This window comes from Lolium perenne, chromosome 1 (assembly GCF_019359855.2).
Source record: "Lolium perenne isolate Kyuss_39 chromosome 1, Kyuss_2.0, whole genome shotgun sequence".
Lineage (NCBI taxonomy): Eukaryota > Viridiplantae > Streptophyta > Magnoliopsida > Poales > Poaceae > Lolium > Lolium perenne.
The window spans coordinates 232,513,927-232,538,886 of NC_067244.2; positions in this window are offsets into that span (position 1 = coordinate 232,513,927).

Here is a 24,960-nt window from a genome sequence, read left to right on the forward strand (position 1 = left end):
AATGGTTTTGTTCTTTGTGGGGACACGGTTTAGGACATGACATGCAGTCAATATCGCCTCCCCCCACCATGTCTTGGATAGACCCGATGTATCTAACATGGCGTTAACCAAATCAGTTAGAGTACGGTTCTTTCTTTCGGCCACCCATTTGACTGAGGTGAGTAGGGAGGCGTCCTCTCATGGATAATACCATGTTCTGCACAAAAAGAATCAAACTCGTTGGAAAAATACTCTCCACCACGATCAGACCTTAGCCGCTTGATCTTTCGATCAAGTTGGTTTTCTGCTTTAGCTTTAAAGATTTTGAAGTGATTAAGAGCTTCATCTTTAGATTTCAGGAGGTACACATAACAATATTGAGTAGAGTCATCAATTAAAGTTATGAAGTATCTTTTCCCTCCTTTTGTCAATTCACCATTCATTTCAAAAAGATTCGAATGTATAAGCTCCAACGGTACCAAGTCTCTTGCCTCCGCAGTCTTATGAGACTTACGTGGTTGCTTAGCTTGCACATATACTTGGCACTTGGATTTCTTGACAATAGCAAATTTTGGAATTATATTCATATTCGCTAGCCGCGTCATGCACCCAAAATTAATATGACAAAGTCATGAATGCCAAATATCACACTCAGTTTCATTGCAAACATGATTAATAATTTGAGTACATAAGTTTGACAAAGATAGGCGGAACAAGCCTCCGCACACATAACCCTTTCCAACAAATTATCCACACTTGGAAATTACAACTTTATTGGACTAAAAACCAACTTAAAACCATCTCGACATAAAAGCGATCCGCTAACGAGATTCTTATTAATGGAGGGAACGTGCTGCACATTCTTCAGCTGGATGGTCTTTCCCGAAGTAAACTTCAGATCCACTGTACCAACACCACGAACAGAAGCACGTGAGCCATTTCCCATCAGCACGGAGGAAGTCCTTGCGACCTGATAAGAAGAAAACATAGAAATATCAGAACATGTGTGTGTATTGGCTCCGGTGTCTATCCACCAATCAGGAGAATTACATACTGAAAGGACAGTAGGAGAAATACCGTACCCAATGTCCTTCATCTCAATATCAACGGCAATAACAACATTTGCGGACTTGCCGCTGTTCCCACGCCGATCATGGCGTTCTGGGCAATCAGGAGCCCAATGTCCAGGAGCGCCACAAACATGGCAGTTCCCTTTCTTCTTATAAGGAGTCTTCTCTCGAAGTTGGTTGAGTTGGAGGCTTTGTTCTTCTCGTCAAACTTGCCTTTTCCATTGTTTTTATTCTTAGACTTGTGAGATTGGAAGTTCTTCTTCTGTGCCACATTGGCACTAGAACCTCCCTGAAAACAGCGAGCGCGTGTGTCCTTTGCTCTCGCCTTATCTTCCACATGAAGCGAGCCAATGAGATCCGAAACGGAAAACTCTTGTCTCTTATGTTTCAGAGAAGTAGCAAAGTTTCTCCACGGGGAAGGAAGCTTGGCAATAATGCCACCGGCCACAAATTTGTCCGGTAAGGTACACTTAAACTGTTTGAGTTCTTTGGCAAGGGACTGAATCTCATGAGCCTGCTCAACCACGGAGTGCTCATCAGTCATCCTGTAGTCATAGTATTGCTCCATGACGTACAATTTAGTGCCGGCGTGCGAGACCCCAAATTGACTCGAGCGCATCCCACGCATCTTTACCATGGTCGATAGCCATGTACGGGTCAACAATGTTGTCCCCAAGAATGCTGAACAAGGCCGCCTTAAACATGGCATCGACCTTCTCAAAATTTTCCTGCTCCTCTGCAGAAAGAGGCCCCTCAGGTCTAGCATATGTGGCGCTAAAACAGCCTAGGTTTGTAATCCATAGAACTGCCTTTGTGCGCCACCTCTTGTAACGGGGTTACCATCAAAGAGGGGAGGTCGAGTAGCGGTAGCAATGCTGCTTGAATTGATTTGCCTATAATCAGGTTTTTGGATTGTTGAATATATAAGCAAATATCCATATGAAATAATCCGTACAAGTAAATGATAAATCATGAGTATGAAAACAACAAATAAACTAATCGTGCAAACTAGTAAGATAGATGAACAGATCCCATCTAAACAAGACAAACCGATCGCTGATACGTCTCCGACGTATCGATAATTTCTTATGTTTCATGCCACATTATTGATGTTATCTACATGTTTTATGCACACTTTATGTCATATTCGTGCATTTTCTGGAACTAACCTATTAACAAGATGCCGAAGTGCCAGTTGCTGTTTTCTGCTGTTTTTTGTTTCAGAAATCCTAGTAACGAAATATTCTCGGAATTGGACGAAATCAACGCCCAGGGTCCTATTTTGCCACGAAGCTTCCAGAAGTCCGAAGAGGAGACGAAGAGGGGCCACGAGGGGGCCACACCCTAGGGCGGCGCGGCCCCCCCTTGGCCGCGTGGCCCTATGGTGTGGGGCCCCCGTGCCGCCTCTTGACCTGCCCTTCCGCCTACAAATAGCCTCCGTCGCGAAACCCCCTGTACCGAGAGCCACGATACGGAAAACCTTCCAGAGACGTCGCCGCCGCCGATCCCATCTCGGGGGATCCAGGAGATCGCCTCCGGCACCCTGCCGGAGAGGGGATTCATCTCCCGGAGGACTCTACGCCGCCATGGTCGCCTCCGGAGTGATGTGTGAGTAGTCTACCCCTGGACTATGGGTCCATAGCAGTAGCTAGATGGTTGTCTTCTCCCCATTGTGCTATCATTGTCGGATCTTGTGAGCTGCCTAACATGATCAAGATCATCTATCTGTAATTCTATATGTTGCGTTTGTTGGGATCCGATGAATAGAGAATACTTGTTATCTTGATTATCAAAGTTATATCTATGTGTTGTTTATGATCTTGCATGCTCTCCGTTACTAGTAGATGCTCTGGCCAATTAGATGCTTGTAACTCCAAGAGGGAGTATTTATGCTCGATAGTGGGTTCATGCCTGCATTGACACCTGGGACAGTGACAGAAAGTTCTAAGGTTGTGTTGTGCTGGTGCCACTAGGGATAAAACATTGATGCTATGTCTAAGGATGTAGTTGTTGATTACATTACGCACCATACTTAATGCAATTGTCTGTTGCTTTGCAACTTAATACTGGAGGGGTTCGGATGATAACCTCGAAGGTGGACTTTTTAGGCATAGATGCAGTTGGATGGCGGTCTATGTACTTTGTCGTAATGCCCAATTAAATCTCACTATACTCATCATGATATGTATGTGCATGGTCATGCCCTCTTTATTTGTCAATTGCCCAACTGTAATTTGTTCACCCAACATGCTGTTTATCTTATGGGAGAGACACCTCTAGTGAACTGTGGACCCCGGTCCAATTCTCTTTACTGAAATACAATCTACTGCAATACTTGTTCTACTGTTTTCTGCAAACAATCATCTTCCACACAATACGGTTAATCCTTTGTTACAGCAAGCCGGTGAGATTGACAACCTCACTGTTTCGTTGGGGCAAAGTACTTTGGTTGTGTTGTGCAGGTTCCACGTTGGCGCCGGAATCCCTGGTGTTGCGCCGCACTACATCCCGCCGCCATCAACCTTCAACGTGCTTCTTGGCTCCTACTGGTTCGATAACCATGGTTTCATACTGAGGAAAACTTGCCGCTGTACGCATCACACCTTCCTCTTGGGGTTCCCAACGGGCGCGTGTTGAACGCGTATCAAGCAGCTTTTTCTGGCGCCGTTGCCGGGGAGATCAAGACATGCTGCAAGGGGAGTCTCCACTTCTCAATCTCTTTACTTTGTTTTTGTCTTGCTTAGTTTTATTTACTACTTTGTTTGCTGCACTAAATCAAAATACAAAAAAATTAGTTGCTAGTTTTACTTTATTTGCTATCTTGTTTGCTATATCAAAAATACAAAAAAATTAGTTACTTGCATTTACTTTATCGAGTTTGCTTTATTTACTGTCTTGCACTCTATATTAAAAATACAAAAAAATTAGTTACTTTTGTTACCATGTCTAGCTCTGAACCTGTTACTTCTTCGCCTGAAGAATTAGTCTTCACTTTCAAACAAGGGGATGAGGAGAGTTTTAAGGATGCTTGGTCTAGAATTTTTACTTCTTATCGTAAAACTGAACCTCAAATGACTCTAAGTTTGCTCCTTAGTAATTTTTATTTTGGTCTTATGGTTCGCTATAGATATGCTTTGGATACTTTAGTGGGAGGAGATTTCCTTCATTGCAATGGGGATCAAGCTTTTAATGCCATAAAGAAGTTGGTTGCATCATATGATTCAGCTAATAACTTTGATTCAGCCCTCACTAGCATATATAGTAGATTAAACAATCTCGAGATAAGTACATCTCGCTTGGATGATAACTATTGCCATGTTCGTAATCTTCTTGAACAAGTTTTAGTGAACTCTAAACTTTTATTGTGGGATCCTACTGTTAAAATTGTTATCGGTAATCGAACTCTTCATGCCTACTGTGATATTATGTATGAATTTTGCCTTATGCCTGAAAGCATTTATAAATCTTTGAAACTTTGGGGAGTCGATGAAGGAGGAGAAGGAATAACTCTCATTGATAACTCTATTATAATTCCTAAGAGAATAGCCGCAGGTGTGCATACAACCATTCTTGGAAGAACAATATCCATTGATTATCTTGTTGTTGAATGTGTAGGGACAGGAAAAATCACACTCGGAAGATCCCTGCTGAAACTATTGGGAGCATTCATTGATGTGGGAGAAGGCACTCTGAAATTCACCTCTATACCGGGGGGGAAATCATATATTTCCTAAACCAAAGGGAAAGAAAAACAATAAGAAAGGTAAGGGTAAAGTCCAAGGTAAGGTTGACACACCATCTCTTGATAATACTTGATATACACTTTCTGCGCCTAGCTGAAAGGCGTTAAAGAAAAGCGCTTATGGGAGACAACCCATGTTTTTACCTACAGTACTTTTTTTTTACTTTGTGTCTTGGAAGTTGTTTACTACTGTAGCAACCTCTCCTTATCTTAGTTTTGTGTTTTGTTGTGCCAAGTAAAGTCTTTGATAGAAAAGTAAGTACTAGATTTGGATTACTGCGCAGTTTCAGATTTCTTTGCTGTCACGAATCTGGGTCCACCTCCCTGTAGGTAGCTCAGAAAATTAAGCCAATTTACGTGCATGATCCTCAGATATGTACGCAACTTTAATTCAATTTGGGCATTTTCATTTGAGCAAGTCTGGTGCCATTTTAAAATTCGTCAATACGAACTGTTCTGTTTTGACAGATTCTGCCTTTTATTTCGCATTGCCTCTTTTGCTATGTTGGATGAATTTCTTTGATCCATTAATGTCCAGTAGCTTTATGCAATGTCCAGAAGTGTTAAGAATGATTGTGTCACCTCTGAATATGTTAATTTTTATTGTGCACTAACCCTCTAATGAGTTGTTTCGAGTTTGGTGTGGAGGAAGTTTTCAAGGATCAAGAGAGGAGTATGATGCAACATGATCAAGGAGAGTGAAAGCTCTAAGCTTGGGGATGCCCCGGTGGTTCACCCCTGCATATATCAAGAAGACTCAAGCATCTAAGCTTGGGGATGCCCAAGGCATCCCCTTCTTCATCGACAACATTATCAGGTTCCTCCCCTGAAACTATATTTTTATTCCATCACATCTTATGTGCTTTGCTTGGAGCGTCGGTTTGTTTTTGTTTTTGTTTTGTTTGAATAAAATGGATCCTAGCATTCACTTTATGGGAGAGAGACACGCTCCGCTGTAGCTTATGGACAAGTATGTCCTTGGTTTCTACTCATAGTATTCATGGCGAAGTTTCTCCTTCGTTAAATTGTTATATGGTTGGAATTGGAAAATGATACATGTAGTAATTGCTATAAATGTCTTGGGTAATGTGATACTTGGCAATTGTTGTGCTCATGATTAAGCTCTTGCATCATATGCTTTGCACCCATTAATGAAGAAATACATAGAGCATGCTAAAATTTGGTTTGCATATTTGGTTTCTCTAAGGTCTAGATAATTTCTAGTATTGAGTTTGAACAACAAGGAAGACGGTGTAGAGTCTTATAATGTTTTCAATATGTCTTTTATGTGAGTTTTGCTGCACCGGTTCATCCTTGTGTTTGTTTCAAATAGCCTTGCTAGCCTAAACCTTGTATCGAGAGGGAATACTTCTCATGCATCCAAATACTTGAGCCAACCACTATGCCATTTGTGTCCACCATACCTACCTACTACATGGTATTTTCCGCCATTCCAAAGTAAATTGCTTGAGTGCTACCTTTAAAATTCCATCATTCACCTTTGCAATATATAGCTCATGGGACAAATAGCTTAAAAACTATTGTGGTATTGAATATGTAATTATGCACTTTATCTCTTATTAAGTTGCTTGTTGTGCGATAACCATGTTCACTGGGGACGCCATCAACTACTCTTTGTTGAATTTCATGTGAGTTGCTATGCATGTCCGTCTTGTCTGAAGTAAGAGAGATCTACCACCTTATGGTTAAGCATGCATATTGTTAGAGAAGAACATTGGGCCGCTAACTAAAGCCATGATCCATGGTGGAAGTTTCAGTTTTGGACATATATCCTCAATCTCAAATGAGAAAATTATTAATTGTTGTTACATGCTTATGCATAAAAGAGGAGTCCATTATCTGTTGTCTATGTTGTCCCGGTATGGATGTCTAAGTTGAAGAATAATCAATAGCGAGAAATCCAATGCGAGCTTTCTCCTTAGACCTTTGTACATGCGGCATAGAGGTACCCCTTTGTGACACTTGGTAAAAACATGTGCATTGTGATGATCCGGTAGTCCAAGCTAATTAGGACAAGGTGCGGGCACTATTAGTACACTATGCATGAGGCTTGCAACTTATAAGATATAATTTACATGATACATATGCTTTATTACTACCGTCGGCAAAATTGTTTCATGTTTTCAAAATCAAAGCTCTAGCACAAATATAGCAATCGATGCTTTTCCTCTATGGAGGACCATTCTTTTACTTTCATGTTGAGTCAGTTCACCTATTTCTCTCCACCTCAAGAAGCAAACGCTTGTGTGAACTGTGCATTGATTCCTACATATTTGCATATTGCACTTATTATATTACTCTATGTTGACAATATCCATGAGATATACATGTTATGAGTTGAAAGCAACCGCTGAAACTTAATCTTCTTTTGTGTTGCTTCAATGCCTTTACTATGAATTATTGCTTTATGAGTTAACTCTTATGCAAGACTTATTGATGCTTGTCTTGAAGTGCTATTCATGAAAAGTCTTTGCTATATGATTCACTTGTTTACTCATGTCATATACATTGTTTTGATCGCTGCATTCACTACATATGCTTTACAAATAGTATGATCAAGATTATGATGTCATGTCACTCCAGAAATTATCTGTGTTATCGTTTTACCTGCTCGGGACGAGCAGAACTAAGCTTGGGGATGCTGATACGTCTCCGACGTATCGATAATTTCTTATGTTCCATGCCACATTATTGATGTTATCTACATGTTTTATGCACACTTTATGTCATATTCGTGCATTTTCTGGAACTAACCTATTAACAAGATGCCGAAGTGCCGCTTCTTTGTTTTGCTGTTTTTGGTTTCGTAAATCCTAGTAACGAAATATTCTCGGAATTGGACGAAATCAACGCCCAGGGTCCTATTTTGCCACGAAGCTTCCAGAAGTCCGAAGAGGAGACGAAGAGGGGCCACGAGGGGGCCACACCCTAGGGCGGCGCGGCCCCCCCCTTGGCCGCGCGGCCCTATGGTGTGGGGCCCCCGTGCCGCCTCTTGACCTGCCCTTCCGCCTACAAATAGCCTCCGTCGCGAAACCCCCTGTACCGAGAGCCACGATACGGAAAACCTTCCAGAGACGCCGCCGCCGCCGATCCCATCTCGGGGGATCCAAGAGATCGCCTCCGGCACCCTGCCGGAGAGGGGATTCATCTCCCGGAGGACTCTACGCCGCCATGGTCGCCTCCGGAGTGATGTGTGAGTAGTCTACCCCTGGACTATGGGTCCATAGCAGTAGCTAGATGGTTGTCTTCTCCCCATTGTGCTATCATTGTCGGATCTTGTGAGCTGCCTAACATGATCAAGATCATCTATCTGTAATTCTATATGTTGCGTTTGTTGGGATCCGATGAATAGAGAATACTTGTTATGTTGATTATCAAAGTTATATCTATGTGTTGTTTATGATCTTGCATGCTCTCCGTTACTAGTAGATGCTCTGGCCAAGTAGATGCTTGTAACTCCAAGAGGGAGTATTTATGCTCGATAGTGGGTTCATGCCTGCATTGACACCTGGGACAGTGACAGAAAGTTCTAAGGTTGTGTTGTGCTGTTGTCACTAGGGATAAAACATTGATGCTATGTCTAAGGATGTAGTTGTTGATTACATTACGCACCATACTTAATGCAATTGTCTGTTGCTTTGCAACTTAATACTGGAGGGGGTTCGGATGATAACCTGAAGGTGGACTTTTTAGGCATAGATGCAGTTGGATGGCGGTCTATGTACTTTGTCGTAATGCCCAATTAAATCTCACTATACTCATCATGATATGTATGTGCATGGTCATGCCCTCTTTATTTGTCAATTGCCCAACTGTAATTTGTTCACCCAACATGCTGTTTATCTTATGGGAGAGACACCTCTAGTGAACTGTGGACCCCGGTCCAATTCTCTTTACTGAAATACAATCTACTGCAATACTTGTTCTACTTGTTTTACGCAAACAATCATCTTCCACACAATACGGTTAATCCTTTGTTACAGCAAGCCGGTGAGATTGACAACCTCACTGTTTCGTTGGGGCAAAGTACTTTGGTTGTGTTGTGCAGGTTCCACGTTGGCGCCGGAATCCCTGGTGTTGCGCCGCACTACATCCCGCCGCCATCAACCTTCAACGTGCTTCTTGGCTCCTACTGGTTCGATAACCTTGGTTTCATACTGAGGGAAACTTGCCGCTGTACGCATCACACCTTCCTCTTGGGGTTCCCAACGGGCGCGTGTTGAACGCGTATCAATCGCATCTACCACAGAAACTAGAAGAAGAAATTGTAACAGAAGTTGAACGAGAAACGACAAGATCACATACTTCGCAGCAGCGTCGTTGTCGCCCATGTTGAGGTTGTCGAAGAAGTCGCTGAGGTCCGGGAAGAAGTTGTCGGTGTGGAGGAACTCGTCGTCCGATGACAACGTCGTGATGCCAATAGTCGCGCCGGAGCGATCCACAAAAACCTGATTGCCCCTCACCCGTACAGGTTCACGAGAGGCAGGGTTCCGGAGGCCTACTGTCCCGGCAGTCGATGCACGCCGACGAACGAGATGAGGAAGATGAAGGCAGCGGCGCAATGAACTGGAAACAGGTAGTCGCGTATGCGTCTAGTCGTAGCGGCTAGGGTTGCGCAGGGTCTTATGTAGTGCCGTTCGGGAAGGTCGTGGGGCGCAACCCACGTCCGAGTCGGCACAACCACGATCCAGAAAAACCGGAAGGCGAAACGGCTGAGTAACGCGTCCGTTAATGACTCGTAATTGATTACACAATTAATTTCCCAAACAGCAAAAAGATAAGCTCGGCTCGGCGAGATTCCCGCAACCCGCGTCGTGTCGTGTCGTGAGGAGGCGAGGCGGGCGGCGGAGGAGGAGTGCGCGAGGGCTCTCTCTCTCTCTTCTGACTCACTTACTAGGACTAGAACAACCCACCTTATATACGACTCCAACTCTCTTGCAACTAGCAATGTGGGACTAAACTTCAGCCCCCACTAGTGCTGCCACTGATTTTTGGAATGGGCCATGTGAGTTTTAGAATTTGATAATGGCCATGGATCAAAGGCCAAATGCCCTAAAATTCCAACATCGTCTGCCACTCCAAAGATATGAACTGAACCAAACTAATTTCTAATTTTAAAACACATAGAATCCATTAACACCTTACATGTGAAGTGGTGGATGGAACTCACAAAATCTAGTGGATCTGTTTATTCTTTCGTGGAGCAATAGAAAAATAAGAATGATAAATGAAAGGAGGTGAACTGAAGCTAATATTGCAGGAGGTCCAAACATTAGTTGATATTAACGTGACCCAAAGGCTGTAAACTCGGCAATTTTCTCTCCTACTGGACCTGGATAGAAACCTAGCATCAAATCAGATTAAAATAAATTTCACGGCGATGGAACAGTCTTTGCTACTCCGTACATCTTTGGAGCGGAGAAATATAATATAGACCCATACTAATGTCATTCCATTAAAGGAGATGAACTAAAGCTAACACTGCAGGAGGTTACAGACCGGAGATGTATGTGCTTCAAACATTAGTTGATCTGTAACTTGACCCAACGGCTGTAAACTTGTCAATTTTTTGTCTTACTGAAGTGGACAGAAACCTAGCGCCAAATCTATACCTAATAATAAAGGAGCTAAGGTTTCTGCCAAAAAGTTTCGTCAACGCTTTTTTTTGGACCGTTTTGCCCTCCCACCAAATCACATATAACACACTAATACCATGGTACCGGTTCATTTATTATTTCCACTAAACCTCACGTCGCGCACGCAGCTCTCCCTACGGTTCGCTCGAGTCCACCCCACAGAGGCCAGGAGAGACCAAACCAGCCACGACTCCAATTTCCTTTCGAGTTCTTTAAATACGGGAGCATGGACTTCGAATTCCTTTCTCAGATTGATTGAAATCGAAATCGAGCGACGCATCCTAGCGATTTGACGGGAAAAATCATGACGGCAACCACAACCGTGAAGCAAAATCGACGAGGTGATGGGCAGTCTTCGCCATCCCCGGCCACCAATCGATCTCCGCAGTATGTAATCCCCACGAGCCAAATTTCTTCTCCGAAGTTGGCTTGCTCCAACCATGTGGTCGATTTGGAACCGAAATCTAAGGTCATTAGAGGGCTGGAGCCGATGGATTACCCAGCGGCCAAAGCGAATCCGGCCGGTGGCATGGCGTTGCCCCGCACGCTTCCTTGCAGAGCATCGGCCTTGCCGCAGCACCAGGCATGAGATGGGGTTCTTCCCTTCGCCTCCGACCAGCACTGACGCCACGGGCGCAGCCTCCAAGTCCTAGGAACGCGAGCGGCAACGAGCAAAGGTCGCTGCATCTTATTTGTTCGAGAAAATGATTAGCTGCTTGGAGAAACAATTGCTGCTGATCAATTTCGCGCCGCCGGTGCTGTCATTATGGTGTGACCAACTGATCGAATCCACAAACAGAGACCATGGTAGGATGCACTACAATGCACGGCTGGCTGCGGAACTACGACGGGTTGTTCCATGTGGCCGGACACAACGCCGACAGCTGCTCGAGAAGGTCACAACGCCGGCGACTCGCCATGGCAAGTGACAGAAAGTGCTACGAGCCTACGAGTTCTAGGACAAACGAGGATGAGTAGGGATTGAATCTCGGAAGAGACGGCCGCCAGTGAGTTTTCCGACTTTTACAACAGAATCATGTTCCACTTTCCGAGCAAGAACGCTCAGCACTCAGCAGAGCTACGAGCGACAAGTAATCGTACGTGGCTGGCAGGCTGGGCCACTCATGGCTGGTAGCATCTCCGGTCAATTCCTCTTCTGCTCCATGCAATTGTTTAGAAGAACACATGATTGGAAGAGCCGAAGAGGCACATACCGTGAGATCTACCGTTTGTAGACTGAACAGCTGGAGAGAGAAATACAGATGAAACCTATAGTAGATTTGCTGCCATGTTGGAGACAAAATTGGAAGAAATTTCAGAGAAGAAAAGAGATCGAAGCTCACGTCATAGGTATGATGGTGGCCTAACAGTATACAATATTATTATCTGTAATTTGAAAAGGAAAAGAGAACTAATTTTTCTAAAGTGAACTGGCGGCAAGCAAGGCTCCTCCTCCTCCGGCCACACCTCATGTATCAAATAAAATATTACTCCCTCTGTTTTAATAAAAAAATTCAACTTTGTTTAGATACGGAGGTATATAGACATGTTTTAGCTATAGATTCATTCGTTTCTAGAAAAAGTTATGAAGCTTTTTTTAGGAACGGAGGGAGTATAAAATTTGAGACTCGTAGTACATCAATATATTATATGAATTTTATAATTATACATTGTGTGTAGAAAAAAAATATATCAGTGACATATATAGAGAGACCTATTTCAACCGCCCATGCTATGTTAGAGGAGAAAATGGGGAGAAAACTAAAATAAGGCTAGGGTCACGGTGTTCCCTAGATTGGCGAGCATATCTTTTCAGTACTTGCAGAACAGTTAGCAAAAATATAATATGTGCACTAATAACTTAATAAAATTTAAAGATGGTTTCCAACATGATTAGTTGTGCAAGTCGGTGCAACGAGGGGCTTGCAATATAATCTTATATGAATTATTATGTTTGTCATGAATAGGAGAAACGTGATCGACATGGACACTTGGTGACAAGAGCAGTGTCAGCATAACCGATTTGCTAGAACTGTTGTATATTCATTTTTTCCCGGTGCAACGCACGGGCATTTTTCCTAGTCTATACCTACCTAATAATAAAGAAAATAAAGCTTCTTGTTCGTCCGTTTTTTATTGCCCCCACTTTTCGTCCAAATTACAGGAACTGCCACCGCTCAGTTAAAAGAAAACGTTTCGTTTATCTTTCTCTCGCGGCCGAGGTCTCTTCCACTCCGATCACGATTCTATCTTCTCCCCGGATTTATAAAGTTCTACTAACTTCATTGGAGCCGCACCACAAAATCCCCACTCCGTTGCATAATCCCAAGTTCCGAAAGCACCTCCGGCGGAAGCTGCGTCGCGAAGGCCGGATCCCTCGCTGGTCAGATCTGCACTCCTCATGGTTTCCCCTCGATCTCCGCTGCCGATGCGTCAGCGAGGCGCCCTCCATGGAGAGGCCCAAGCGCGGTTAGGGAGAATGATGTGCTAGCGGCGTCGCGGTTAGGGAGGATGATGTGCTAGCGGCGTCGATGGACACGAGACGGCCCGTGACCCGGCCCTCAGCGGCGAGGATGTCAGGCACAGCCCCTGGCCTGGCCTTCCGCGTGTAGTGCTTGTGGACTTGCGCTCTCCCTCGATCCCAGTGGTCCTCCACGGCGAGGACGCATGACGCAGCCACTCGTCCGCCGAACCAAAAGCGAAGAGTATGGAGGAGAAATCGCTAGAGAGATGGAGATCCGACCAGAAATTACTTCTGCCGTCCGCGGGCTCCACGTCGCTGGCGTCGGCCGCCTAGGCGCGCTTCTCCTCGCGCTGCTCTTCGTCGCCGCGGCCTTACTCCCAGTAGCTGAGCGCCTCAGCCGATTTGGGGAAAAAGTTCGACTAGAAACACAGTACGGGAGAGAGTAGAATAGAGTGCTTATCTTAATTACTTAATAGCAGCCTAGCAGTAGCAGCTAGGTACGGTTATGTTAATTTTAGCTGGGCATGGGCTGAAGCCTGAAGGTGAGATGTCCCCAGCAGACTCTTCTCTTCCGTGTAATTTTTTTTCTAAGACAAAAACCGCTGGAGACCAATATATTTTGTAGTTTGGTGATGCACATAAAAAAGAACGTCATATTGCAGCGACTGTAAACACCAAGAGTGGTGGAGCTGATATCGGAATATCCAATGTTCTTCCATTGGATGATGGTGCAAAAGACCTGTAAATTCAAGTCAGTTAATCACCGAAGCTTCCACACCTTGCCGCCTTCTGGGCCATCAAGGTGATAGTGGACAGCCGGGTTTTCCGACGCATATGAGGTATAATATAATGGCGTTTGTGAGGTTACATAGTTGTATGCAATGCAAGGTAAAAAGTAAAGAAGAGCATCATCTAGGACGTGCGAGGAGGAAAAGAAGAAACATAGTCGTTTTGTGTGTTTTTGCAGTGCCATCATATCGTCTCAATTTGTAGGTCCCAGTGCAACGCACGGGCAGTTTTACTAGTCAGGTAAAAAGAAATTTCATGTCTACGGAACAATCTTGGCTACATCTTTGCAGCTGAGAAATACAATATAGACCCATACAAATGCCATTCCATAAACCGGGTCTCGTATATGTGTGCGAAGTATATGTACCCGTAGTAATAAACCATTGAACCTTTGATGGTGGAGTTAGTTGAGACACTTGCACCAACTTGTCAATTTTTTGTCTTACTGAAGTGGACAGAAACCTAGCGCCAAATCAGGTAAAAAGAAATTTCATGTCTACGGAACAATCTTGGCTACATCTTTCCAGCTGAGAAAATACAATATAGACCCATACAAATGCCATTCCATAAACCGGGTCTCGTATATGTGTGTGAAGTATATGTACCCGTAGTAATAAACCATTGAACCTTTGATGGTGGAGTTAGTTGAGACACTTGCACCAAGGCATGCCAGGGTATCCATTTAAGTAAATGACGCTATCATAATCATGCAATTTTGATTATTTCAGTGGAATTTATCAAAGTTTATGTGGCTGAAATATACGTAATGCGAAGCATGAATGAATGACATATAGGCACATTATTAGCAGCAAATGCTACCATAAAATAGATTAGAATCTGCCCAACCTTTACTTGAAGGTTTTGCATTGAATGCGTCTGGATCCTTGACCTGCGAATAACATATTGGAAATAGGATTAACTTCATATTCTCATTTAATTTTTTTTGCATACTGCATGAAAATGGCTAATGGTATTATTTAATAATGGTAGTTCCAACTGAAAGCAAAAAATACAATATCATGCAATCATGTCACTGTGCAAAATTTTTTTTATACCTTTGCATAAATCAAAGAAGAAGACAATACCATGCAACCATGCCATTGTGCAAAAAAAAAAAATTCATAAGATTTACTAATAATATGGCATAGCTGATGGTTGAGCTTGTCTTCGGCATACCATCAAACATCTGACGTAGCATGAATACCTGCAAATGGAAAGCAACAAACATTGCATTATTCACTTTGTTCCTGTGGATGTCAGCCACGGATATAGATTAGATGTGATTGATAGACCGAACTCACTAATCACTGCCAGTCTTCTTTTGGCCACCGTAAAGGTTGCAGTCGCCGTTCTGCTAGAGGCGGCTGATGGACGTCAATGGAGGCAGGACACCAGGAGCGCATCGCGGAAGTCGGTTCCTCTGATGGGTGCCCTCCCTAACTGGTAGGAGCTCGAGCGGGGGCGACGGGAGACCTGGTGGTGGCACTCGAGAATGGAGAAGGCGGCTCTATAGAAGCATTGGCGGCGCGAGGGATGGTCAGGTGGGTGGTAAGGCGGCGACGCGATTGGATCGAGAGGGAGCGGACCAGCATGCTTGAGATTGCTATGAGATTTATTTTCTTAGGGAGGATTTTCGTGAGTAACATATGTGGAAAGCAAAGATTTTCTAATTAATTTGTATTGATTAGAATATAATGCGTGATTAGCGCAAACAAGGGAAGGTGGAGTGGAGGGCGGCTTACTTGGAAAGCGATCGGACGGCCGTTTTGAGAGCGGAGGTTATAAGATGACAATGGATGGATCGGGTTGGTCTAATCTCCTTTATCAAACATGTTGTATAACCTACGACCAACTCCAATATAATAGTAAAGATTTTGAAGAAGATACATAATGCTAGATTGCCAACTCAAACACAAGTCAAATAGTTCACAAAAGATTGGAGACAGGAAAGTTGACATGATCATTACAGAGATTTTCATGACAAAGAAAAAGGCTATCACTATATATACACACAGCAGATATCTTAAACTCGCCATCATTCTTGCTTGCTGCTAGCCTGCTACAGATGTTAAGGTAGGCTACTCAGGTTCAAATATCTGTCGGATGCTCTGCAAATAAGATACAATCAAAAATATGATTCTAGAAAAGAGAGTAAAACAGCAAAGTTTGGAAAGCACACGCAGATAAAAAGATAAATGGATAATGCAAGATGCAACATAGACTATTTTTTATACGCAGTCACGTAGTATCAAAATAGAACACATGATTATTCACTTGTAAAAGCGGATGCCAAGACCACATTACACAAGTACAAGAGTGTGAGTTATATGCTTCAGAAAAAGGAATAAAAAACATAGGAGAAAGAAAGAACCAAAACTTTAGGGTGCAGCCGGTCCATTCTAGGGGCATTAACATACTATCGGTTACGAGAAGAAATAGCTCATACTAGTGAAGTAATGATACACACAACTGGTGTCGCCGAGAGACTGCCACAAAGAAGATAAATGCACTTCATCTTGAAGACAAAAACAAAATTGCAATTGGAGAATAGTGCAGAAAGTGCACAAAACTAGAACATCAAGTTATTTCTTTACCAGGTCGAATCTGTTAAGAGGATGGGTGAGAAAATTTAATGATTATGGATTGCACACAAGAAAACAACTTTGTTTCATGAGGTTGTTTTTGCTCATGAACATCGGGTTTCGAATGTCGACGCACATAATCTAGCTAAGGCTTTGTCCTCTCTTCCAGAGGGCCGGCATATTTGGCTGTTTGAATTCTCCTGATATCACTTGTATTCCTTTGGACATTATGAATGAATAAAACACATGTGTTCACCGTCCAAAAAAATAAAATATAGTGCTCATTGTCCTTTGCCATACATTAGTACTCCCTTCGACACTAGATAAATCTATATCTAGATAAAATAAAGCTTATTAATTTGGATCGAAGAGAGTACTCCATATTAACGGTAAAGAGTTACTAATGGCCTTTTTAAAAAATTAGTGCACCTTAAATGTTCTCTTCATAAATAAACAAGGGGACCTTAATTTATCACTTTACAAGATCAAATCACTTAATTAATACCCTATTGAATAAATTATCCATTAAATACTAGTCATGATGTGTAGTATCATATAGCAGTATAATGCACATGATATTAATGTATGATTCTAACTATACAATGCATGGTATCATGTATTAGTACATAATATTCTTATATATATTAATTTGTTGTATCTCCATGCAAATATGTGTGCAAGATTTATTTAACATTTAATTGTTTAGATTTACTTGTTATGATATGGCATCTACCTATGATACTACTATAATCTCTCTCATCATTAATTTTAGTGATACGTCAAATTTTTGCTACCTATGATATTTTTATTGTGGGTACTCTTATATATATAATATGTTCGTATATCACGGTATCCCTGCACGTTGACAGATATCAAAACTCTACCTCAAAGCATACCATGGGGGGTCGTTTCTGCATCCTCGTCTCTTTATGCTTGGTCGTCGTTCCTTTCGCCCCTGCATCAGTGGAGGCTACTCGCCATCTTCTTTCTAATTCAGGTGATTACTTCTTATTTGCTTTGACATAGTAATTTTAAGCTACAAGTTTAGATTCATTGTGAACTATTATGGTTATGCAAAATGTACAACTGGTCTTCTTTAGTTAAGTTACTTGGAGGTATACAGAAGTTTCGGCAATAGCTGACAATTCATCATGTTGTTCAATTTTTCAGATGAATGCACAACAGAGCCCATAGTGTATAATCCAACTGACTACCATGATCCATTTCCTACCCCAGTGTCTCCCCGTCCTTTGCCAGGGCCATTGCCACCGCCACAAGCATATGGTAATTTTATTGATGTGCTTCTGCAATGGGTGTCTTTACATTTATGAGCATATTGTCATTTTCGCTTGACTTTTTAGTTTTGAAACACAATTACCTTATGTGGAATACCATTTGGAATTTATTATTAATTAATTATATGTTTATGCAGCTGGTCGTCCCTTTGGGAATCATGAAAAACCGCATGCTACACTGCATCCCTGTATTGGTCACTGAAGGCACATCGTCATCTCATAAAATAAAATAAGGCAACTCACATGTACTGAAAATATGTAATTATTTTCAAAAAGTGGGAGCATATGTTTGAATAATACCTACTCTCTCTGATCCTTTTAAATTGACTCAGATTTAGTATAATTTTATACTAAATTTGAATCAACTAAAGGAGATCAGAGTATCTAGCAAATGATCAACTATGTTTTGCTTGTTACTTCAAATCATGAGTACAAAGAATACATGGTTCCTTTTTCAAAATTAGCCAATACAATCCGCAGATGTGTGCCCCTACTACACATGAAAAAAGTGTGCATTTGCTTATATAATACTAGCAAAGCTTGCACGATGGCACGCCGCCCTTGAGCAAAGATTGTTGCATGTGTAGTGTAATTAAAAAAATACCCCAAAACCCCTATAATTGGAAAATTTGAATGCCCGCGTAAAAATCATTGAGAGGTATAGATGAATTGATGGAAGAGCTGAAGCCATATAAAATCCCACGGAATGAGCCCAAAAGAGTGGATTCTCTGCCCACTTTTTAGCTCAAGAAGGAATCTAGGTATCACTAATAGAAAAAGAGGCTTTTGTTCAGATCTGCCTGGAGCTTTAGCACCGGACCGGCTACGAACTCAGACTAAAGGGTGCATTAGCACCGGTTCGAGAGGCCAGAGTTTTAGCACCGGTCCGTGCGGGATCTTTAACACCGGTTCGTGCCACGAACCGGTGTAAAAGTTTTTTTTGCTCCCTACGCACCTCCACCCCCTCCCCTCGTGGATCGAGTTTTATAGCTCTGTAAAATACAAAACAAAATGATAGAAAATTCAAAAAAAATATTTTTAGATTTATGTAAGTTACGCAACCTACTATTAGGGAAAATTAACAAATTTAAATTTCGACTTTTTTGCATAAAAAGTTTAGAAAAAGGTAAAATGGCATTAGCTTTTGCATACGACGTCGAAAAAAAAACGTATAATATATCAAAATGATCGTGGGTTTACCAGGTTAGCCAATTTTTAGATTATCAAAATTCCAAATGGAAATATGAAAGCAGGAACATTTTAGTTTTTGCTAAAAATTCTGGATTTTATATTTTTTTTATTTTTTAGAAAAATTTAAATTAATAATTCCTTCTTGTATAAAGATTACTATCACTTAACCATAAAGGTTAGTAAATTTTTAGATTTACAAATTTTCAGGTTTTCGATTTTGCACAAGAAAATTAATAATTAAAATATAGTTAAAAATTAAAAATAATTAAAAATAATTACTTATTTATTTATTCAAGATTATTTTTACATATTTACTTTTGTTTATTAAAAGAATCATGTGAAATTCAAATAATAAAGAAATGTGATATCGTGGCCAACATGTTATTAGGTTTGATATGATACTAGTATTAATAACATGCGCGCGAAGCACTTGAAAATGAGATGGGAAGGAACTCGGAAGTTAAGCGTGCTAGTGCTAGAGTGGTGGAGGATGGGTGATCGAGCGAGAAGTTTGACCACGAGTAATTAATTTAACTAGAGATAAGTGTAGTTAGAGACTAAACTTGTCAAATAACTAAAATTTTAAAATTTTGAAAAAATAGAAAAAAAAGAGGGAGTGGAAAATAATTCGAAAAAATTGGATATAAACAATGGCACCTGTACCGAGGTTCTGCCGCGGCAGCGTTTTGGACCATTTTCCTATCGCGGTAGACCCTTTCGCACCGGTTCGTAAGGTCCTCCGCCCGGACGCTCGGCAGCGAGCCACGCGATGCCCCTTTAGCACCGGTTCGTAACTGAACCGGTGTTAAAGGGGAGGGGGGCCTTTAGTACCGGATGCTTTGTACCGGTTGAGCAACCGGTAAAAAAATCACTTACCAACCGGTGCTAATACCCCGTTTTCCACTAGTGTATTTCTCTCCAATGTGGTGCTATTGGTTGTAAAATAATGGTTTTCAAATCGAGCACGGACAGTACAAGTAGTATTGCATGGGGACAGTGAATAAACATAATTATGACCAATCAACAATGTTATTCATATATGAAAATCTTTGCCCTTGCATCTTTCAAAAGTACTTAGTCAGAAAACAGTCTGCCTAATCTTAAAAAATCATCTATCTACCTATCTATCTATCTATCTATCTATCTATCTATCTATCTATCTAGTTGTTATATACAAGAAGCAATATATGGATGTTTAATAAGTCCATCACGTTAAGCCACATCATTTAAAATATTTGGATGGTGAAATTTAAAATTTATGGCTAAGATTTAGTAAAACATTAATAGTTACGTAACTGTGTAATTGAGGTAGACACGCTTAATTATCACCCTAGAAAATACGTAGATAGTCTGTCCGTTAAATTTTTGCATACCGATGCTATCTAGCCAGCTTGCTAGGATGTAACACATTGGCATAATCCGGTCCCCATAAATTTAGTTTAACAAAAACTCATGATGGAGCATGGACCATGGCTGTAATTGAATGGTAGTATAGATTCACATATGGTGAGCCTTTTGCATTAGTTTTTAATTCACGTTTGTAACTTTTCTCAAATAATAAATCACATACATACCTCCTACAAGTTTGCAAAGAAAGAAATTAACCTTGATCTCTTCCTAATTTTTCATGACACGGTCATGGTGCCCTTTTTTGCCTCTCTTATATTTACACATGCACGTACAGCTGTTTGAAAGAAAAATTATTTAGCTCTCATCTATATTGTTAATACATGCATACCCTATATTTTTACATGAGCATGTACACTAAAAAAATAATACCATTGTCATTCTCAAAAATGTCGTTGGTGTTGTTAGCCAAAGAGTGATAATATTGACCCAAGCCAAAACAAGAAACTAGATTAGGCCGTCGTTTTGATGCAATGCACAAATAACGGCTCTAAATGGCCATCTTACATGCTATGAGCAGGAAAGCTGAAAATTATGAATTTTTTTTCTAATCACACCGAACAACACGTATCGACCAGGAGGTGGAATTGATATACAAATCACATAGAAAAAAACTTAAGTAGGAGGTGTAACTGATAAAAAAAAGGAAGTGAAAATGAGTCATCCATAAGTCTATAAAAAGCGAATTGATTAAATATTCTTCAGTATTCCTAATATGATTATCTTGCGATCATTATCTACCATATATGAAAATTACAATACATAATAAGCAAAAGTGATATGCTAGAAATTTCTTAAGTATTACCAATGTATGTTCACAACCGTAAATTCCTCGGAAGCTCACGTGTTGCACAATAAACATTGTAGGACACTTTAGTGGTGCATAGTGTTTAAGCAAACATGGAGAGAAATTTATTCACAATTATGTCGACCATGGTATGTCATAAAAAAAATTGTTCACCAAATCACTTGCATAAAAAATAGGACATGAAAGAACACATTTTGAAAAAAGATACCATTTTGCTAATACTGTACTGCAACTTTTACCCTTAAGATCCATAACAAGTTATCATCATAGTCTAAAGGAATGTATATTTTAATGAGAGATCTTTTCATTAATAAATCATATACTCCTAATTCTAACTTTTAAACAGAGGAATTCCTTTGAACATATAGTTAGTTCGGCAAAGCCCGGTAGTCCAAGAAACTTAAAGTAGTAATCTCTGTGAAGTAGGGAACACACAAAGCATGCTTGGTGGCTTGAAGATTGTCCAGTTAAGATGTTTGAGCAGTGAAAGTAGGACAAAGAGAGTTTCAGCATGGTCAAGCAAATGGGCAATCACTATACATGGGAAACTAATTACTTCCCTCGTAGGTTGCAAATAACAAGGTTACAGGTTATCAGAAAGAATCACTTCGTTTGATCCATCTCTCCAGTACATTTGGACTATATCTTTTAAGGTGTGCTAAAAAATTTCCACCAAGTACACTCCACGAAAAATGGCAAAAAAATTTGAAGTATCACTAGTGGGTTTCTTTTTTAAGGAATTGTGGTACAGGTTGGTTTTGAATTTGTTTTGTCTGTGTACGTCAAGATATGGTGGTCTTCAATACATGGTTGATATACCGGAAATTAACACAGAATTCTTTTAAATATCGGACCCTAACAAAAAAAAAACAAATGGGCAGGCATAACCATCATATCAAATATAAATTTAAGTTTCTTAACTGGAGTTAAGACATGAAAATATCGGATGCTAATGCAAATACAAATAGTTTGATGGCGCAAGTGCGGCGTCAAATACGGGAACCTACATAGATAAATTGATCACACAACAATAGAGCGATGTGAATGTGAATATGCGATCTAGAAGTGATAATCCATTCATTTATTCATCAATAAAAGGATTCCATGTATGGCACACATGTATATAAATACTATTTGCTAATAAAATATTAATTGACAGAAGTTTGGCTCCTATACGTGCATTGCTTAATAGAAGTACCTGATTTTTTTTTGAACACATTAAGTTAAGCTTAATATGTAGGTAGGGAGAGAGAGAGTGATATTTGTGCATTCATGTCTTAAGAAGGCCATCTAATCTTAAGAGCAATACATGGAAGTCCATCTATTCTTGTTCTCGAACGTCGGGCGTACAAGCATCTGCCGATAGCGGAAGCTCCTCAACCAAGCCCTGTCCGTGGCTCTCGCTGGCTCCAGGATCCTGTCCTATGCGCGCACGAAGCGAGCGAGTGCGGGGTCGTAGGTGGCCCTTGCGATCATGGGGCTCCTGCCCTCAGGAATTGCATCTCTGTTCACTGCAGTACATCCTCAAACCACAAAATTTTGCCCTCGTATTTATGAGGACCACCGTGCTAGTAGGTATAACAGAATATTTTTTAGCTTGAAGTCTTGAACAGCATAAGCGCAATTGCCAATATGTTGTACCAGTCAGCTTGCTAAATAGATCTTTCTCCATTAATAGACAAAAAATAATGACAACAATGATCGAAAATTCAATTCGGCTCCTGGATGCATATGCTCCCTCCACCCAAATTTTTTTTGTAGTTGTCAAAAAAAATTGTAGTTGTCAAAAGAAATTCGCATATATCGACAATCTTTGTGCGTTCGTACATTTCATGAAAAAACAATATTTTTTTGGTTCATGTAAACAAGACAAAACATGTTTCACAAAAATCCTTATTTTTAGCATCAAATTTATTTTTTTACACAGTCCAAATGATAAGTCTGTTTTTCATGGAAAGAGTTTATACACACGTAGTATGTGAAGAAGTAAACCTTATTTTTTGTTTGAATTTTTTACAATTATACCAAAGATGCATTTCAAAACAAAAGGATCATACACATCCAAGAGTCAAAACATCACTCTCCAACAATGAGATGCTTTGAAGGCAAAATGCTAGTTTTGAATACAAAGAACTCCGTAGCAAGAGGTAAAATAACTTGTATGTTCACCATATTAGCACACCACCAAAAAAATAAAGTATAACCACAGTTTAAAAGGAAATGTAACTGGAGCGCGTCGCACTGAGACATAGAAAAAACCCTATCTATAATAATACACCCTCAAGCAGGATCAGACAACCCATCCAATTCATGTTTTGTGAAGATTTTATATCCGTGCAAACTAACAAACCATGGTGGATTCAGACAACCCATCTTTGAGATAGCTTAGCTAAGGCAAATCAAGAAACGGGTAGTCTGTGTAGCCAACAATGGGATCAGAGGTGTAAAACGTACTCCTGTCATACTTGTTCAGCGCCGCGTTCTTCCTGAACCTCTCCGGCAGGTCGGGGTTCGCCAAGAAGAGCCGCCCGTACGCGACCAGGTCGGCGTAGTCATCGGCGATAGCCTTGTCCCCTTCTTCCCTGTCATACCCTCCATTCACCATGAACGTGCCCTTGAAGGTCTTCCTGAAGGGCAACAGGCGGTGCGGGATCATCAGGCTGCCGTCGTTCTCGTTCACTAGTAGAAAAAGGGACAATAGGCCCGGTCCATTTGGGCCTTTAGACCCGGTTCCCGAACCGGGACCAATTAGGCGGGACTAAAGGGGGTACCCTTTAGTCCCGGTTCAAAGATCAACCGGGCCTAAAGGCCTCGACACGTGGTGCGGCCAGGGAGCTCGCGGTGGAAGGCCTTTGGTCCCGGTTCGTGGCCTAGGTTTCTCTGCCGCGGCAGAGAATTGCTATTTCTCTGCCGCGGCACAGATTTAGGCTGTACCAGTGTTTCTCTGCCGCGGCAGAGAAACAGGACGTTTCTCTGCCGCGGCAGAGTTTCAGCAATGCATATATATCATTCAAGAAAACCACAAAAAATCGTCATGAATATATATAGACATCGTCAACAGTACACGACATAGTCAACACAGTACACGTAATGCATGCATATTTACAATACAACATCTCCTGAACGAATATCCTCCGCCGTCACGATCTTCCGATAGTGCTCTCCACCTGGGGTAAGGACCTCGGTAATAAAGAATCCCGCGATTTCCTCTTGAATTGCTTTTATTTGATCCGCTGTTATGAGAGTGTCCCGCTGGCGTGTCATCTATATTTAAAAAAGGAGATCAATATATGAATGGAACTCAATACAATAGATGGTACTAATTAAGATTAATTGTGAAAATTTGTTATCGTACACGAGTGTGGTGTATTTGGGCATCCCCACCCTTGGGACAGGACATGTCACGCATGAAGGTGCAGACGTAGTATCCACATAAGTTATTCCCTTGTTCCTGCCTCATACACTTTACGAAAAAATAGTTCGATCAAACTAATAATCAAGCATCGTATTGAAAGTAAATATCATATATAAAGTTTCACGGACATAGCTATATATATAGTACTACTTACAGGGTAATCTTTAAATGTAAGCTCCGGTTTCCATTTACCCGGAACAGTATTGATGAACCGTTTCCAAGCCCTGCCCGGCAAAAAATAATGAGTAAATGAGTAATTGATTAGTTGATGATATCTTCGAATTAGAGCAGATGAAGATGCCAATAAGAAATTAATTGAAACTACCTCTGGAGGATGGCAGCCATGTCCGCTCATTCCGCATATTCTTTACGTTTCGAGTCCATGACGTTTACGACTCCAAGGTGAAGATCAATGATTAGGAGAATAAAGTGGAAACTGCACAAGCATAGCTCAATGATTACGAGAATAAAGTGGAAGGTGCACAAGCATAATGTATGTTATATATAACACTCACTTGAAGTTGTAGGGAAAGAATATATCCTCTTTGTTTGCTTGCTTCT